Here is a 10,631-nt window from a genome sequence, read left to right as displayed (position 1 = left end):
CCGCCGTCCATAAGGACTCGAGTGAGGTGAAATCCGTCAATGATGGGGTCTAGGACCAGTGCGGCGGATCCGCCATGATGGATGCTAGTGGGGTGGTCCCTGCGATCGAAGGTGATCGGACAAGCAGACCATGGGTTGAACTTCGGGGCGACGGGCTCCATCGCGTAGACGTCCCTTAGTGCATGCTTTTGCTCCCTCTTGGGAATGTGGGTTGCGTATATCATGTTCACCGTCTTCACTTGTGGGGGTAACCCCTTCTGTCCTCCTGGGTTTGGTGGCTGGGGCTCCTCCTCGTCATCGCTATGCAGCACCTTGTCCTTGTTTTCGGCATTTAACTTGACGGCCTGCTTGAACAACCATCATTCTCTGTTGGTGTGATTGGCTGGCTTGTCAGGGATGCCGTGGATTTGACACGAGCGATCCAATATGCGATCCAGACTGGACGGAGCCGGAGTACTTCTTTTAACTGGCTTTTTCCGCTGACCGGATCTAGAGCCTCTGAATCCGGCATTAACTGCCGTATCTTCGATGTTATCACCGTTATTGCGGCGCTTTGGTCTATTACGATGCTTCCTACCATTAACGTCTTTGGTATCCGAGGTATACGTATTCCTTGATGTGTTATTGCTGCGAGCCAGCCAGCTGTCCTCGCCCGTGCAAAAGCGGGTCATGAGTGTTGTGAGGGCTGCCATAGATTTCGGCTTCTCCTGGCCGAGGTGGCGGGCGAGCCACTCATCGCGGATGTTATGCTTGAATGCCACTAGGGCTTCTGCATCCGGACAATCTACAATTTGATTTTTCTTAGTCAGGAACCATGTCCAGAATTGTCTGGCCGATTCCCCTTGCTGCTAGGTTATGTGGCTCAAGTCATCAGCATCTGGTGGCCGCACATAAGTGCCCTGGAAGTTGTCAAGAAATGAATCTTCTACATCCTCCCAACTTCCAATGGAATCTGCTGGCAAGCTATTCAGCCAATGCCGAGCTGGTCCTTTCAGTTTTAGTGGGAAATACTTGATGGCATGTAGATCGTCACCGCGAGCCATGTGGATATGAAGGAGGAAATCCTAAATCCATACAGCGGGATCTGTTGTGCCATCGTATGATTCGATATTTATGGGTTTGAAACCCTCCGGGAATTCATGATTCATAACTTCATCGGTGAAGCATAGGGGGTGTGTGGCACCTCTGTGCCGGACTATATCCCGACGTAGTTCGTATGAGTCTTGTCTGCTGTATTCGGCCTGGCCGGATTTACTCTTGGTGTATTCGACGCGACGATCATCGTCCCGTGTGGGCGCATGTGCCCGTGTCCCATATATTGACCTTGCGATTTTTTTCCTTACTGTCCAAGATGTCTCGCAGGTCCTCTGTGTTGCCCTGGGCCTTAGTATTTTTAACTGAGTGGCGATGGGGTGCGGTCTGAATTTTAGGCAGAAACGCCTCTCTGGCATGGCCACGTAGTGGCCGGTCAGCCGCATTGTACACTAGTGAATGAGGTTTCAATGCTTCCTCCTCGAGGTGAGGTAGCAACTTGCGTTTTGGGTAACACTTGGATGGGCACTCGAGTTCATGTTCCTTGGCCGCAAGGACTTCGGTCCATCTGTCTGCTAGCAGGTATTGATCAGCTTGAAGTTGTTGTTGTTTCTTCTTTAGGCTATTTGCCGTGGCCATAAGCCGGTGCTTGAAGTGCTCTTGCTCGACGGGGTCCTCAGGCACGATAAACTCGTCGTCGCCAAGGCTCGCCTCGTCTTCGGAGAGAGGCATGTAATTGTCCTCCTCCGGTTCTCCATCTGCTGCCTGCTCTGGAGGGCTAGCTTGTTCGTCCTCGAGCTCTACACCGTGCTGGAGGGGATTGTTGTTGTCTTCAGCGCTATCCGGAGTGTTATTATATCCTGTGCCGGTATCACTGCTCTTGCTGTGGCGGGACTTAGAGCGGCGTCGCTTACGTCGGCGCTTCGGTTGCTTCTTGGAGGGGTCATCTTCCGCTGTCTCGTCGCCATTGGCTTCTTTGGGGGTGTCCACCATGTATATATCATATGATGAGGTGGCGGTCCAGTGCCCCAAGGGCGGTGGATCCTGTTCGTCTCCGGCTTCGTCGTACATACCATCAAAGTCTTCAGAGCCGAAGTCGAGTATGTCAGTTAAGTCGTCGATAGTGGCTACAAAGTGGGTGGTGGGTGGGCAGCGAATTTCTTCGTCGTCCGCATCCCATTCTGGCCGGACATAGTTCGGCCAAGGTTCTCCTGATAGGGAGAGAGACTGAGGGAGTCCTGGATTAGGGGGTCTCCGGACAGCCAGACTATATCCTTTGGCCGGACTGTTGGACTATGAAGATACGAGATTGAAGACTTCGTCCCGTGTTCAGATGGGACTCTACTTGGCATGGAAGGCAAGCTAGGCAATACGGATATGTATATCTCCTCCTTTGTAACCGACCTTGTGTAACCCTAGCCTCCTCCGGTGTCTATATAAACCGGAGGGTTCTAGTCCGTAGGACAACATACAATCATACCATAGGCTAGCTTCTAGGGTTTAGCCTCTCCGATCTCGTGGTAGATCAACTCTTGTACTACTCATATTATCAAGAATAAATCAAGCAGGATGTAGGGTTTTACCTCCATCAAGAGGGCTCGAACCTGGGTAAAACATCGTGTCCCCTGCCTCCTGTTACCATCCGCCTTAGACGCACAGTTCGGGACCCCCTACCCGAGATCCGCCGGTTTTGACACTGACATTGGTGCTTTCATTGAGAGTTCCTCCGTGTCGTCATCATTAGGCTTGATGGCTCCCTCAATCATCGATAGCGATGCAGTCCAGGGTGAGACTTTTCTTCCCGGACAGATCTTTGTATTCGGCGGCTTCGCACTTCGGGCCAACTCGCTTGGCCATCTGGAGCAGATCGAGAGTTACGCCCTTGGCCACCAGGTCAGGTTTGGAAGCTTAAATTACATGGCCGATATCCGTAGAGACTTGATCTTCGATGGATTCGAGCCCCTGCCTAGTGCGCTACACGGTCATGATGAGCATGATTTAGCTCTGCCATCAAACAGTGTTCAGGAGATCGCGCCGGCAACCGCTCCGACCCTCAATTCGGAGCCAGCTGCGCCATCCATGGACGGGTGGATAGAACCCTCCACGGAGGCCGTATCCTCATCAGCGATCGAGCCGAGTATCGACCTTACCCTTCACGAGAGTCATGATGCCAAGCTGCCGGATCCTTCCCTGGCCACAGACTCCGAACCGCCTGTGCCCATGCCTATCGAATCCGACTGGGCGCCTATCATGGAGTTTACCTCCGTGGATATCTTTCAGCACTCGCCCTTCGCCGACATACTGAACTCGTTAAAATCTCTCTCCTTGTGAGGAGTGTCCTGGCCGAACTATGTCCGGCAGGATTGGGATGCGGATGATGAAGAAATTCGCCGCCCACCCACCACCCACTTAGTAGCCACTGTCGATGATTTGACCGACATGCTCGACTTCGACTCCGAAGACATCGACGGCATGGACGACGATGCAGGAGGCGAACAAGAACCACTGCCCACAGGGCACTGGACAGCCACCTTGTCATATGACATATATATGGTGGACACACCCAAAGAAGGCAATGGCGACGGGACAACGGAGGATGACCCCTCCAAGAAGCAACCCAAGCGCCGACGTCAGCGGCGCCGCTCTAAGTCTCGCCAAGGCAAAAGCGGTGATACCGGCACAGGAGATAATAGCACTCCGGACAGTGCCGAAGATAATAACAATCCCCTCCAGCAAGATGTAGAGCAGGAGGATGGAGAAGCCAGCCCTCCTGAGAGCGGCAGATGGAGAGGCGGAGGATGATAATTACTTGCCTCCCTCCGAAGACGAGGCAAGCCTCAATGATGACGAATTTGTCGTGCCTAAGGATCTCGTCGAACAAGAGCGCTCCAAGCGCCGGCTTAGAGCCACGGCAAATAGCCTTAAGAAAAAGCAACAGCAGCTTCAAGTTGATCAAGATTTGCTAGCCGATAGATGGACTGAAGTCCTTGCGGCCGAGGAATATAAACTCGAACGCCCCTCCAAGTGTTACCCAAAGCGCAGGTTGCTATCCCGACTGGAGGAGGAAGCAGCAAAACCTACATCTCCAGCGTATGACGCGGCTGATCGGCCACCTCGTGGCCGTGACAGAGAGGCATTTCAGCCAAAAGCTCAGCCCGCACCCCGACGCCACTCAAATAAAAATGTCAAGGCATGAGGAAATACGTCAGACCTACGAGACGTATTGGAGGACAAAGCAAAACACACAAGATCGATCTACGGATCACGAGGGCGCGCCACAACGTGAGACGATAACCGTCATGCCGGATACAGTAAAAGCAAGTCCAGCCGGGCCGAACACAGCGGAAAAGACTCATTTGAGCTAAGTCGCGATATAGCCCAGTACAGAGGCGCTGCACACCCCCTATGCTTCACAGACGAAGTAATGGATCAACAAATCCCAGAGGGTTTCAAACCTGTAAATATCGAATCATACGACGGCACAACAGATCCTGCGGTATGGATCGAGGACTTCCTCCTGCACATCCACATGGCCCGCGGTGACGATCTACACGCCATCAAATACCTCCCACTCAAACAAAAAGGACCAGCTCGGCATTGGCTCAACAACCTGCCAGCAGAATCCATTGGCTGTTGGGAAGATATGGAAGCCGCATTCCTCGACAACTTCCAGGGCACTTATGTGCGACCACCAGATGTCGATGACTTGAGCCACATAATTCAGCAGCCAGAGGAATCGGTTAGGAAATTATGGACACGGTTCCTAACAAAGAAAAATCAAATCGTCGACTATCCGGATGCAGAGGCTCTAGAAGCTTTTAAGCACAACATCTGCGACGAGTGGCTCGCCCGGCACCTTGGCCAGGAAAAGCCGAAATCTATGGCAGCCCTCACGACACTCATGACCAGCTTTTGCGCGGGAGAAGACAGCTGGCTGGCTCACAGCAATAACATATTAAAGAACCATGGTACTTCGGATACCAAGGATGGCACTGGCTGATCACGTCGCAACAAACACAAGCGCCACATCAACAACGACAATACCGAGGATACGACAGTCAATGCCAGATTCAAAGGCTCTAAACCCGGTCAGCGGAAAAAGCCATTCAAAAGAAGCACTCCGGGCCCATCCAGTTTGGACCGAATACTCGATCGCTCGTGCCAAATACATGGCACCCCCGATAAGCCAGCCAACCACACCAATAGGGATTGTTGGGTGTTCAAGCAGGCCGGCAAGTTAAATGCCGAAAACAAAGATAAGGGGTCACATAGCGATGACGAGGAGGAGCCCCGACAGCCAAACACCGGAGGACAGAAGAGGTTCCCCCCACAACTACGGATGGTGAACATGATATACGCAACCCACATCCCCAAGAGGGAGCGGAAGCGTGCGCTAAGGGGCGTATATGCGTTGGAGCCAGTCGCCCCAAAGTTCAACCCATGGTCCTCCTATCCGATCACCTTCGATCGCAGGGACCACCCCACTAGTATCCGTCACGGCGGATTCGCCGCACTGATCCTAGACCCAATCATTGACGGATTTCACCTCACTCGAGTCCTTATGGATGGTGGCAGCAGCCTGAACCTGCTTTATCGAGACACAGTGAGCAAAATGGGTATAGACCCCTCAAGGATCAAACCCACAAAAACGACCTTCAAAGGCGTCATACCAGGTGTAGAGGCCCATTGCACAGGCTCAGTCACACTGGAAGTGGTCTTTGGATCCCTAGATAACTTCAGAAGTGAGGAGTTAATCTTCGATATAGTCCCGTTCCGCAGTGGCTATCATGCACTGCTCGGGCGAACCGCATTTGCAATATTCAATGCGGTACCGCATTATGCATACCTCAAGCTCAAGATGCCAGGACCTCGGGGGGTCATCACAGTTAATGGAAACACAGAGGGCTCTCTCTGCACGGAGGAGCACACTGCGGCCCTCGCAGCAGAAGCGCAAAGCAGCCTCTTAAGGCAATCCACCAGTTCGGCGATTAAGGACCCGGACACCTTCAAGCGCGCCCGAAGTAATCAGCAACAAGACCGCCTGGCACGTTCTGAGCTCGCATAGCAATACGGCCCCCACCCCAGTCCCAGCCAGGCGTACATAATCATGCATTGAAAATACCATGGGCATAGGTGGGGAGGGGGGCATGACTACGGCACGCCCCAAGACGTGGCTCAACCGCACTAGGGGCTTCCCGCTTTGTTAGTTTTCTCTCTTTCAGTACTTTAATCTCTGGAAACCTTGTCCGGCAGTATGATGCAGCAACCAAGGAGGCAGAAAGCTAGGTCGCACCACGGAACTCCCAGGTGGATCCCGATAACGAGTGAAATACTTGCTTTAAATACCATTCCTCAGCTTGCCCTTGGAGGGGACATGTCAAATAGTCCTACTTTTTGCTTATCGCACTACTTGTATCATTCTGCTTTAACACACCTTTTTGAATAAACAATGCATAGCACTAGACTATTATAGCAACATATATATATATGTGTGTGTGTGTGTTCATTCATGACATTCAGCACCCGTACACTCTGGTACGGCCAATACGCCAGGGGCTTAAGCATACCCCATAATACGGCGTGAGAAGTCCGAACACTTTCGACAGTGCAGCACCACGAACTTAGAGCACTATATGCATCAGCTCCGAATCATGTCTTGGGTCAATAGTTGGGTTTGCCCGGCTCCCATGTTTTGGTACCTTACGTTCCGATATATCGGCTAAGGTAGCACTGGGAGAACTACTGCGATTGTGCCACGGTTCAGCTGGGCTAAGCACCTCAGTAGAGAAAGCTAAAATTGACTGTCATGATAAGGCGAGAGCTGGTCGCTGTTCGAGAGGTCTCGAGTCCCTAAAGACTTATGCCGCTTAGAGCGAGGAGTCGGCTTTGTCCGGCTTAAGGCGTGTATAGCGCCCCGAATTCAGCCTTCCAAATACTAGGGGCTTCGCCAAAATTTAAAATTGTAGAACTCTATGGCTAAGTGAGGGTGATAAAGCAATATAGTCCGATTGCCTTGTTCGTTGTACTTAGCACCTCCCTCGAAGGACCCAACAATGGGAAAAAGAGTGCTCAGATTTATCCCGAACACCCCAGCACTCGTGGCATAGGGGCAGAAGCCGACGACTGGCCATCTCTCAGATTTGATAAACAGCCGCACATAAGGTAATACTTTAAATTCGAACAAGCGTTGCATAGCGCATATGAACAAGTTTTCATAATACAGGATCACACGAGCGAGCTCATTCAAATATTACATCCTTCGCACACTCGTCTACCACAAGACGGGCACCCTTCAGGATACCCTCATAATACATTTCGGGGTGGCGATGCTACTTGCCCTGCGGCGGCCCCTCCTTCACCAGCTTCTTGGCGTCCATCTTGGCCTAGTTCACCTTTGCACGGGCAAAAGCCCGGCGGGCACCTTCGATACAGACGGACCGCTTGATGACTTCCAGCCGTGGGCAGGCATCCACAAGCCGCCTCACCAGGCCGAAGTAGGTATTGGGAAGGGAGTCGCTAGGCCACATCCGGACTATAAAGCCCCTCATGGCCTGTTCGGCCGCCTTGTCTAGCTCGACCAGTTGGTTCAGCTGGTCGCTCATAGGCACCGGGTGTTCGGTCCCAGTATACTGAGACTAGAACAACTTCTCCGTCGAGCTTCCCTCCTTGGCCTGGTAATACTTCGCGGCATCCGACAGGCTGCGGGGCAAATCGGCGAATGCTCCTGGAGAGCTCCGGACTCGGGTAAGTAACTAGTAATTTACTTTCACATGCTTGCTTTGCATATTGAATGCCTTACCCGCCGCTATCTTCCTCATCACCTCAATTTCCTGGAGGGCCTTTTGGGCTTTGGCCTTGGCATTCTTTGTGCTCTCGAGGGCCGCGACAAGCTCGGACTCTCGCGTCTTCGAGTCAAGCTCCAAAGCCTCGTGCTTCTTCACGAGAGCCTGGAGCTCTTTCCGTACCTCGCCCACCCGTGCCTCTTGCTTTTCCCGCTCAGTGCGCTCCTTGGCCGCTTTGTCTTTGGCCTCGGACAACGCTTGCTTCAGGGTCGCCACTTCGGTCGTGGCCCCTGGCACATTCATGATGATCCTATCATTTGGCAACCACATTTTCTTTTTTATATAGACAAGTTATTACTTACCTTTGTTCTCCTCGAGCCGCCTCTTGGCAAGACCGAGCTCTTTCTCGGACCCCTCAAGGTCCTGCTTCAGTGCGGCGACCTCCGCAGTTAGTGCGGCAGAGGTCAGAAGTGAAGCCTGCATACGCATACAGACATACTTATATTAGACTCCTGCAGATATTATTTGATCCTCTATTCGGCTTTTCTTTGTGAACACCAAACAGAGCATCACGGGCTACTGTCTATGCGGTAATATTTTTCCTATATTTTAAATACTTACTTCAAAGCCTGTTAGAAGGCTGGCACAGGCTTCAATCAGTCCGCACTTGGCGGACTAAACCTTCTTGATCACTGCACTCATAATAGTGCGGTGCTCTTCGTCGATGGAAGCGCCGCGAAGCGCTCCCAGCAGGTTGTCCGGTGCCTCTGGATGGACAGAGGTCACCGGCACGGGCGGCTTGCCCCTTTTGGAAGGGGGCCGCCTGCCTGAGTCCGGAACCACTAGAGGTTCCGGCGCGGTGTTCGGCTAAGAGCTGAACTTGGAGCCCCCGGGAGCCTTGCTCCCTTTGCTCCTGGAGTCCGGAAGGTCGCCTTGAGGCGCCACCGGGACTATCTCCCCCCGGCTTGGTGCCCCTTGAGACAATACCTCGGCATTGTCCATAGGGCAAGGGGAGGAGGCAGTTGGAAGTGTGTCACTATTCATGTCCGACAAGTCCAAGTAACCATCCTACGATGATGCATCGATACGGGCTTGGGGCGGACTGCATAATCATATTCAACGTTAGGAGAAGCAGTGCGACAAAGGTATGCTATGAGTTACTCTGGTATCCGAATACTTACGACTTCGCCAGGGGCTTGGCCCTGAGCAGCCACTCGTCTTCGCCGTCGGCGGCGGTGGTGGAGCAGTCCGGAAGGAGAGTCCTTCCCTTCTTGGACCCTTCGGCCTCCCCAGTTGGGGTGGCCTTCCTTTTCTTGTCTCCCCCAGCTGGAGGGGGAGAATATTCATCTTCCTTCCCCTCGTTTTCATGGGAGGAGTGTGTCTCGGTGTTATCGGACGATGAGTCCGATACCACCTGGCGCCGGGAACTCTTTCGGGTTCCCTTGGCCTTCTTCTTGGTCTTCTCCGGCACCTCATAAGGAGCCGGAGTCCGCATCTCCGTCAGGAGAGCGTCCGCAGTGTCTTCGGGCAGAGGGGTCGGACGGTTAATCTGCTCCGATGTCTCCACCCAGTCCTGTCAAAGGCATGGGAGCTCAGACCCCGCACATGGTTAAGTTCTACGTCTTGAGCTTGCGTTGGTTTTCTTCGAAGAGGAAGGGATGATGCAGAAGAGTAGCGTAAATATTTCCCTCAGTTTTTGAGAACCAAGGTATCCATCCAGTAGGAGCCCACGCTCAAGTCCCTCGTACCTGCACAAAGCAATGGCTACTCACAACCAACGCGATTAGGGGTTGTCAATCCCTTCACGGTCACTTACGAGAGTGAGATCTGATAGATATAATATTTTTGGTATAAAGATGCAAAGTAAAAAGTAAAAGCAAAGTAAAAAAGCAAAGCAAGATTAAAGTGATGGAGATTGATATGATGAGAATAGACCCGGGGCCATAGGTTTCACTAGTGGCTTCTCTCAAGAGCATAAGTATTCTACGGTGGGTGAACAAATTACTGTTGAGCAATTGACAGAATTGAGCATAGTTATGAGAATATCTAGGCATGATCATGTATAGAGGCATCACATCCGCGACAAGTAGATCGAAACGATTCTGCATCTACTACTATTACTCCACTCATTGACCACTATCCAGCATGCATCTAGAGTATTAAGTTAAAAACAGAGTAACGCCTTAAGCAAGATGACATGATGTCGAGAGATAAATTCATGCAATATGAAATAAACCCCATCTTGTTATCCTCGATGGCAACGATACAATACATGCCTTGCTTCCCCTTCTGTCACTGGGTAAGGACACCGCGAGATCGAACCCAGAGCTAAGCACTTCTCCCATGGCAAGAACTACCAATCTAGTTGGCCAAACCAAACGGATAATTCGAAGAGACTTGCAAAGATAACCAATCATACATAAAAGAATTCGAGCTCGGTACCCGGGGATCCTCTAGAGTCGACCTGCAGGCATGCAAGCTTGAGTATTCTATAGTCTCACCTAAATAGCTTGGCGTAATCATGGTCATAGCTGTTTCCTGTGTGAAATTGTTATCCGCTCACAATTCCACACAACATACGAGCCGGAAGCATAAAGTGTAAAGCCTGGGGTGCCTAATGAGAGAAAAGAAGCCATCTAGCTACTAAATATGGACCTGAAGGTCTGAGGTAAACTACTCACACTTCATCGGTGGGGCTAGGATGATGTACAAGCCCTCCGTGATGACGGTGTCGGAATAATGGGCCACGGGTAGGCTAACCCGAGCCCCAGAACCTTTCAAGACATCGGGGCAGGCTGCACCCCTCAAGACCCCAGG

Source organism: Triticum urartu, chromosome 5 (genome assembly GCF_003073215.2).
Source record: "Triticum urartu cultivar G1812 chromosome 5, Tu2.1, whole genome shotgun sequence".
Classification (NCBI taxonomy): Eukaryota; Viridiplantae; Streptophyta; class Magnoliopsida; order Poales; family Poaceae; genus Triticum; species Triticum urartu.
The sequence above is the reverse complement of the archived record's forward strand: the minus strand, read 5'-3'. Positions refer to the sequence as shown.